We start from the raw sequence: 9491 nt of genomic DNA on the forward strand, positions 1-9491 counted from the left end.
GTGCAGGACTGTTGTGCGTATGCTGTGCAGGATCTGTTAGCATACGTGTGCAGATCGTTAGTGCAGTGCGTAGGTGCAGTATGCAGGATCAGTGCGCTGTGTGCAGGACTGTTAGTGCATGCGTGCAGGACTGTTAGTGCATGCTGTGCAGGATCGTTGTGCATGCTGTGCAGGATCTGTTAGTGCATGCGTGCAGGATTGTTAGTGCACGCTGTGTAGGATGTTAGTGCATGTCGTGTAGGATGTTAGTGGCTGGTAGACTGTTCGTGCGCGCTGTGCAGGACTGTTAGTGCATGCGTGCAGTGCTGAGTGCATAGCGCAGACTGCCTAGCTGCAGACTGTTAGTGCATGCTGTGCAGGACTGTTAGTGCATGCTGTGCAGGACTGTTATGCGTGCGTGCAGGATCAAGTTAGTGCATGCTGTGCAGGACGTTGTTGCAGTGCATGCGTGGCTGGCAGGACTGTTGTGCGCATGCGTGCAGGATCAGTTAGGCATGCTTGTGCAGGACTGTTAGTGCATGCGGTGCGACTGCCTTAGCATGCTGTGCAGTAGGACTGTTAGTGCATGCTGTGCAGATGTTAGTGCGCATGCTGCAGGATCGTTAGTGCATGCTGTGCAGGATCGTTAGTGCATGCGTGCAGGACTGTTAGCGTACATGCAGCAGTGGACTGTTAGTGTACGTCCTGCAGACTGTTAGCGCATGCTGTGCAGGACTGTTAGTGCTGTTCAGACTGTTAGTGACATGCTGTGCAGGACTGCAGCATGCGTGCAGATCGTTAGCGCATGCTGTGCAGGATCTGTTCGTGCATGCTGTGAGGACTGTTAGTGCATGCGTGCAGGACTGTTAGTGACTGCTTGCGACTGTTAGTGCATGCCTGCAGGACTGTTAGTGCATGCTGTGCAGGTGACTGTTAGCGTGCACTGCTGTGCAGGACTGTTAGTGCATGTCGTGCAGGATGTTAGTGCATACTGTGCAGGATCGTTAGTGCATGTCCTGCAGGACTGTTAGTGCATGCTGTGCAGACTGTTGTGCACTGCTGTAGACTGTTAGTGCATGCTGTGCAGATCAGCCAGTGCATGTGCAGACTGTTAGTGCATGCTGTGCAGGACTCGTTAGTGCATACAGTTCCGTGTGTCAGTTAGTGCATGCCGTGCAGGACTGTTAGTGCATGCTGTGATCTGTTAGTGCATGTCGTAGACTGTTGGTGCATGTCGTGTGCAGGATCGTTAGTGCATGTCCTGAGGATCTGTTAGTGCATGCTGTGCAGACTGTTAGTGCATGTCCGTGCAGGACTGTTAGCGCATGTCCTGTGCAGGACTGTTAGTGCATGCTGTGCAGGACTGTTAGTGCATGCGTGCAGGTGACGTAGTGCATGCGTGCAGGATTGTTGAGTGCATGTCGTGCAGGACTTGTTAGTGCATGTCGTGCAGGACTGTTAGTGCATGCGTGCAGACTGTTAGTGCATGCTGTGTAGATGTTAGCGCATGTCCGTAGGACTGTTAGTGCATGCTGCGCAGGACTGTTAGTGCATGCCTGTGCAGACTGTTAGTGCATGCTTGATTGTTAGTGTATGTTGTGTAGGATTGTTAGTGTATGTTGTGTAGGATTGTTAGTGTATGTTGTGTAGGATTGTTAGTGTATGTTGTGTAGGATTGTTAGTGTATGTTGTGTAGGATTGAGGATCCTACTGTACCCATTTATATCTTTTTATTTAATATAAAGCTGTAAAGTTTTTAAATAAAATATAAAAAAATAAACAGTTTACCAGATCACGTGACTTCAAGTATACTATAGGTTACAAAATATTGTTAACTTCTCTTAAGTATACCAGTATACTGTAGACATCAATTATGGCTTGATTGCGAAGAACAAAGTCCACAATCTTATGCAGTCAATAATACAAGTCTCCAATATGTCTCATTGTAACTGCATCTACATCATACACAAGGAATTGTGAACACAATGGTTAATGTAATGATTACTGTAAAAGCTGACACCCAGGTAGACCCTCCAGGCAGGTAGACTCACTGACACCCAGGTAGTCCCTCCAGGCAGGTAGACTCACTGACATCCAGGTAGACCCTCCAGGCAGGTAGATTCACTGACACCCAGGTAGACCCTCCAGGCAGGTAGACTCACTGACACCCAGGTAGACCCTCCAGGCAGGTAGACTCACTGACACCCAGGTAGACCCTCCAGGCAGGTAGACTCACTTACACCCAGGTAGACCCTCCAGGCAGGTAGACTCACTGACACCCAGGTAGACCCTCCAGGCAGGTAGATTCACTGACACCCAGGTAGACCCTCCAGGCAGGTAGACTCACTGACACCCAGGTAGACCCTCCAGGCAGGTAGACTCACTGACACCCAGGTAGACCCTCCAGGCAGGTAGATTCACTGACACCCAGGTAGACCCTCCAGGCAGGTAGATTCACTGACACCCAGGTAGACCCTCCAGGCAGGTAGACTCACTGACACCCAGGTAGACCCTCCAGGCAGGTAGATTCACTGACACCCAGGTAGACCCTCCAGGCAGGTAGACTCACTGGCATCCAGGTAGACCCTCCAGGCAGGTAGACTCACTGACACCCAGGTAGACCCTACAGGCAGGTAGACTCACTGACACCCAGGTAGACCCACCAGGCAGGTAGATTCACTGACACCCAGGTAGACCCTCCAGGCAGGTAGACTCACTGACACCCAGGTAGACCCTCCAGGCAGGTAGATTCACTGACACCCAGGTAGACCCTCCAGGCAGGTAGAGTCACTGACACCCAGGTAGACCCTCCAGGCAGGTAGACTCACTGGCATCCAGGTAGACCCTCCAGGCAGGTAGACTCACTGACACCCAGGTAGACCCTACAGGCAGGTAGACTCACTGACACCCAGGTAGACCCACCAGGCAGGTAGATTCACTGACACCCAGGTAGACCCTACAGGCAGGTAGACTCACTGACACCCAGGTAGACCCTCCAGGCAGGTAGACTCACTGACACCCAGGTAGACCCTCCAGGCAGGTAGACTCACTGACACCCAGGTAGACCCTACAGGCAGGTAGACTCACTGGCATCCAGGTAGACCCTCCAGGCAGGTAGACTCACTGACACCCAGGTAGACCCTCCAGTCAGGTAGACTCACTGACACCCAGGTAGACCCTCCAGGCAGGTAGATTCACTGACACCCAGGTAGACCCTCCAGGCAGGTAGAGTCACTGACACCCAGGTAGACCCTCCAGGCAGGTAGACTCACTGGCATCCAGGTAGACCCTCCAGGCAGGTAGACTCACTGACACCCAGGTAGACCCTACAGGCAGGTAGACTCACTGACACCCAGGTAGACCCACCAGGCAGGTAGATTCACTGACACCCAGGTAGACCCTACAGGCAGGTAGACTCACTGACACCCAGGTAGACCCTCCAGGCAGGTACACTCACTGACACCCAGGTAGACCCTCCAGGCAGGTAGACTCACTGACACCCAGGTAGACCCTACAGGCAGGTAGACTCACTGGCATCCAGGTAGACCCTCCAGGCAGGTAGACTCACTGACACCCAGGTAGACCCTCCAGTCAGGTAGACTCACTGACACCCAGGTAGACCCTCCAGGCAGGTAGATTCACTGACACCCAGGTAGACCCTCCAGGCAGGTAGACTCACTGACACCCAGGTAGACCCTCCAGGCAGGTAGATTCACTGACACCCAGGTAGACCCTCCAGGCAGGTAGATTCACTGACACCCAGGTAGACCCTCCAGGCAGGTAGACTCACTGGCATCCAGGTAGACCCTCCAGGCAGGTAGACTCACTGACACCCAGGTAGACCCTACAGGCAGGTAGACTCACTGACACCCAGGTAGACCCACCAGGCAGGTAGATTCACTGACACCCAGGTAGACCCTCCAGGCAGGTAGACTCACTGACACCCAGGTAGACCCTCCAGGCAGGTAGATTCACTGACACCCAGGTAGACCCTCCAGGCAGGTAGAGTCACTGACACCCAGGTAGACCCTCCAGGCAGGTAGACTCACTGGCATCCAGGTAGACCCTCCAGGTAGGTAGACTCACTGACACCCAGGTAGACCCTACAGGCAGGTAGACTCACTGACACCCAGGTAGACCCACCAGGCAGGTAGATTCACTGACACCCAGGTAGACCCTACAGGCAGGTAGACTCACTGACACCCAGGTAGACCCTCCAGGCAGGTAGACTCACTGACACCCCGGTAGACCCTCCAGGCAGGTAGACTCACTGACACCCAGGTAGACCCTACAGGCAGGTAGACTCACTGGCATCCAGGTAGACCCTCCAGGCAGGTAGACTCACTGACACCCAGGTAGACCCTCCAGGCAGGTAGACTCACTGGCATCCAGGTAGACCCTCCAGGCAGGTAGACTCACTGACACCCAGGTAGACCCTCCAGGCAGGTAGATTCACTGACACCCAGGTAGACCCTCCAGGCAGGTAGATTCACTGACACCCAGGTAAACCCTCCAGGCAGGTAGACTCACTGGCATCCAGGTAGACCCTCCAGGCAGGTAGATTCACTAACACCCAGGTAGACCCTCCAGGCAGGTAGATTCACTGACACCCAGGTAGACCCTCCAGGCAGGTAGATTCACTGACACCCAGGTAGACCCTCCAGGCGGGTAGATTCACTGACACCCAGGTAGACCCTCCAGGCAGGTAGACTCACTGGCATCCAGGTAGACCATCCAGGCAGGTAGATTCACTGACACCCAGGTAGACCCTACAGGCAGGTAGACTCAATGACACACAGGTAGACTCTCCAGGCAGGTAGACTCACTGACTCCCAGGTAGACCATCCAGGCAGGTAGACTCACTGACACACAGGTAGAACACTCCAGGCAGGTAGACTCACTGACACCCAGGTAGACCCTCCAGGCAGGTAGACTCAATGACACACATGTAGACTCTCCAGGCAGGTAGACTCACTGACACCCAGGTAGACCCTCCAGGCAGTAGATTCACTGACACCCAGGTAGACCCTCCAGGCAGGTAGACTCTCTGACACCCAGGTAGACCCTCCAGGCAGGTAGACTCACTGCCACACAGGTAGACCCTCCAGGCAGGTAGACTCACTGCCACCCAGGTAGACCCTCCAGGCAGGTAGACTCACTGACACCCAGGTAGACCCTACAGGCAGGTAGACTCACTGACACCCAGGTAGACCCTCCAGGCAGGTAGACTCAATGACACACAGGTAGACCCTCCAGGCAGGTAGACTCACTGACACCCAGGTAGACCCTCCAGGCAGGTAGACTCACTGCCACACAGGTAGACCCTCCAGGCAGGTAGACTCACTGCCACGCAGGTAGACCCTCCAGGCAGGTAGACTCTCTGACACCCAGGTAGACCCTCCAGGCAGGTAGACTCACTGACACCCAGGTAGACCCTACAGGCAGGTAGACTCACTGACACCCAGGTAGACCCTCCAGGCAGGTAGACTCAATGACACACAGGTAGACCCTCCAGGCAGGTAGTCTCACTGACACCCAGGTAAACCCTCCAGGCAGGTAGACTCTCTGACACCCAGGTAAACCCTCCAGGCAGGTAGACTCAGTGACACCCAGGTAGACCCTCCAGGAAGGTAGACTCTCTGACACCCAGGTAAACCCTCCAGGCAGGTAGACTCACTGACTCCCAGGTAGACCATCCAGGCAGGTAGACTCACTGACACACAGGTAGAACACTCCTGGGTGTCAGAGAGTCTACCTGCCTGGAGGGTCTACCTGTGTGTCATTGAGTCTACCTGCCTGGAGGGTCTACCTGGGTGTCAGTGAGTCTACCTGCCTGTAGGGTCTACCTGGGTGTCAGTGAGTCTACCTGCCTGGAGGGTCTACCTGGGTGTCAGAGAGTCTACCTGCCTGGAGGGTCTACCTGGGTGGCAGTGAGTCTACCTGCCTTTAGGGTCTACCTGTGTGGCAGTGAGTCTACCTGCCTGGAGGGTCTACCTGGGTGTCAGTGAGTCTACCTGCCTGGAGGGTCTACCTGTGTGTCATTGAGTCTACCTGCCTGGAGGGTCTACCTGGGTGTCAGTGAGTCTACCTGCCTGTAGGGTCTACCTGGGTGTCAGTGAGTCTACCTGCCTGGAGGGTCTACCTGGGTGGCAGTGAGTCTACCTGCCTGGAGGGTCTACCTGGGTGTCAGAGAGTCTACCTACCTGGAGGGTCTACCTGTGTGTCAGTGAATCTACTGCCTGGAGGGTCTACCTGGGTGTCAGTGAGTCTACCTGCCTGGAGGGTCTACCTGGGTGTCAGTGAATCTACTGCCTGGAGGGTCTACCTGGGTGTCAGTGAGTCTACCTGCCTGGAGGGTCTACCTGTGTGTCATTGAGTCTACCTGCCTGGAGGGTCTACCTGTGTGTCATTGAGTCTACCTGCCTGTAGGGTCTACCTGTGTGGCAGTGAGTCTACCTGCCTGGAGGGTCTACCTGGGTGTCAGTGAGTCTACCTGCCTGGAGGGTCTACCTGTGTGTCATTGAGTCTACCTGCCTGGAGGGTCTACCTGGGTGTCAGTGAGTCTACCTGCCTGTAGGGTCTACCTGGGTGTCAGTGAGTCTACCTGCCTGGAGGGTCTACCTGTGTGGCAGTGAGTCTACCTGCCTGGAGGGTCTACCTGGGTGTCAGAGAGTCTACCTACCTGGAGGGTCTACCTGTGTGTCAGTGAATCTACTGCCTGGAGGGTCTACCTGGGTGTCAGTGAGTCTACCTGCCTGGAGGGTCTACCTGGGTGTCAGTGAATCTACTGCCTGGAGGGTCTACCTGGGTGTCAGTGAGTCTACCTGCCTGGAGAGCCTACCTGTGTGTCATTGTGTGTCAGCAGTAAATGTAACGAAACCTAAGTCCGGCTGGTACAACTTAACACAGTTGATGTACTTATCTACGAACTACATTACAATGACACTCAGGTTCATCATTTATTTTATTGCAAATGTTAACAATAACGACACTGAGAAACTTAAGTTCTATTGCAATTATGGCAGTAAATAATTCAGTTTGTACTTTTTGAAAGTCAATTGTTAACTCTTATGCCCAACTCCACATTGTTACTAAAACTCCTCATCTAAGTAGCAACAAGGACTATTGCAACCTTGCAAGTTTATATCATGAATACATATAATTTGTTATATTTGCATACTAGAAGATTAGCGAGTAATTTCTGTTAAGCAATTGTTTATTCAAGTGATTTCAAGAAGATGATTAATAGTGAGAAGCTTCGTGGGAGGAGCATCAAGTAACGTGTTATTAAATTAATAAATCTTTCAAGGAGGGATGGAATATTTTTGATATTTGTAATAATATATTTCAAGCAGGTTAAATTTATTTTATAATTATCTATCTAGTTTTGTGTTTTCATACACTTAGATAATTAACAAGATTTTTTTTCTTGTGTGATTTATTACCAGAAAAATGGTAAAAAGTTTGAGATATTTTATGATATAGCGGATATATTACAATATAATTGAGTGATAAAGAACAATGGTTGTCACCTGATGATATGCTGTCTACTTCAGTGAGTCTACCTGCCTGGAGGGTCTACCTGGGTGTCAGAGAGTCTACCTGCCTGGAGGGTCTACCTGGGTGTCAGTGAGTCTACCTGCCTGGAGGGTCTACCTGGGTGTCAGAGAGTCTACCTGCCTGGAGGGTCTACCTGGGTGTCAGTGAGTCTACCTGCCTGGAGGGTCTACCTGGGTGTCAGAGAGTCTACCTGCCTGGAGGGTCTACCTGGGTGTCAGTGAGTCTACCTGCCTGGAGGGTCTACCTGGGTGTCAGTGAGTCTACCTGCCTGGATGGTCTACCTGGGTGTCAGTGAATCTACCTGCCTGGAGGGTCTACCTCGGTATCAGTGAGTCTACCTGCCTGGTAGGCAGGTAGACTCACTGACACCCAGGTAGACCCTCCAGGCAGGTAGACTCACTGAAGTAGACAGCATATCATCAGGTGACAACCATTGTTCTTTATCAATCAATTATATTGTAATGTATCCGCTATATCATAAAATATCTCAAACTTTTTACCATTTTTCTGGTAATAAATGACACAAGAAAAAAAATCTTGTTAATTATCTAAGTGTATGAAAACACAAAACTAGATAGATAATTATAAAATAAATTTAACCTGCTTGAAATATATTATTACAAATATCAAAAATATTCCATCCCTCCTTGAAAGATTTATTAATTTAATAACACGTTACTTGATGCTCCTCCCACGAAGCTTCTCACTATTAATCATCTTCTTGAAATCACTTGAATAAACAATTGCTTAACAGAAATTACTCGCTAATCTTCTAGTATGCAAATATAACAAATTATATGTATTCATGATATAAACTTGCAAGGTTGCAATAGTCCTTGTTGCTACTTAGATGAGGAGTTTTAGTAACAATGTGGAGTTGGGCATAAGAGTTAACAATTGACTTTCAAAAAGTACAAACTGAATTATTTACTGCCATAATTGCAATAGAACTTAAGTTTCTCAGTGTCGTTATTGTTAACATTTGCAATAAAATAAATGATGAACCTGAGTGTCATTGTAATGTAGTTCGTAGATAAGTACATCAACTGTGTTAAGTTATACCAGCCGGACTTAGGTTTCGTTACATTTACTGCTGACACGAATAACAACACAGTTCAAACGAAACGTACAGTGAACAGTCAACTTTATGGTTACTCTCATGAACACTACTTGACTGTCATCATATTGAATAACATTAGTGAAAAAAATTTGTCAAAAAAAATAGATCAGGAATCATAAATTTGTTTGAAACAGATAAATATAAATTTGTTGATATACCTGAACGTTCTTCTGTTAACCCTTTTCACCCTAAACTCAAACTGTATTGTGTATCCATAAGCTTTTCTGCTCCGTTCACAAGAGATTTAAAGTACAAAATAAGCTAGACGCTTGTGGTTTCAAAACCTAATTAAGTAATTTTACTATTGCATTATATTTTGTAGTATCAGTCTCTGTAATATATAGTTAATACGAAAGAAAAAATTTAGGAAAGTAGCAAGCATATCTCTCGTATGAAATATCATGCACTACAGTGAACCCCCGGTTAACGATATTTTTTCATTCCAGAAGTATGTTCAGGTGCCAGTACTGACCGAATTTGTTCCCATAAGGAATATTGTGAAGTAGATTAGTCCATTTCAGACCCCCAAACATACATGTACAAACGCACTTACATAAATACACTTACATAATTGGTCGCATTCGGAGGTGATCGTTATGCGGGGGTCCACTGTATTTGTATATCTTGACAGTTTTTATTCTTGCAGGGAATGTGTGATGCTTCAAGGTCTCTAGAATATATGAACTGAAGAATCTGTAGGAAGGTTAACAGATGTATTTTCTCTCATACCAGACCTGGGAGCAGAACATGTGTCATGTTACATGCAGGGCGCAGGGAAGTGATAATGGGAGTATATGTGTGTCAGAAGTGAGATAATGTAACTGAAGATGGT

The sequence above is a fragment of the Cherax quadricarinatus genome, chromosome 3 (assembly GCF_038502225.1).
Source record: "Cherax quadricarinatus isolate ZL_2023a chromosome 3, ASM3850222v1, whole genome shotgun sequence".
Taxonomy (NCBI): domain Eukaryota; kingdom Metazoa; phylum Arthropoda; class Malacostraca; order Decapoda; family Parastacidae; genus Cherax; species Cherax quadricarinatus.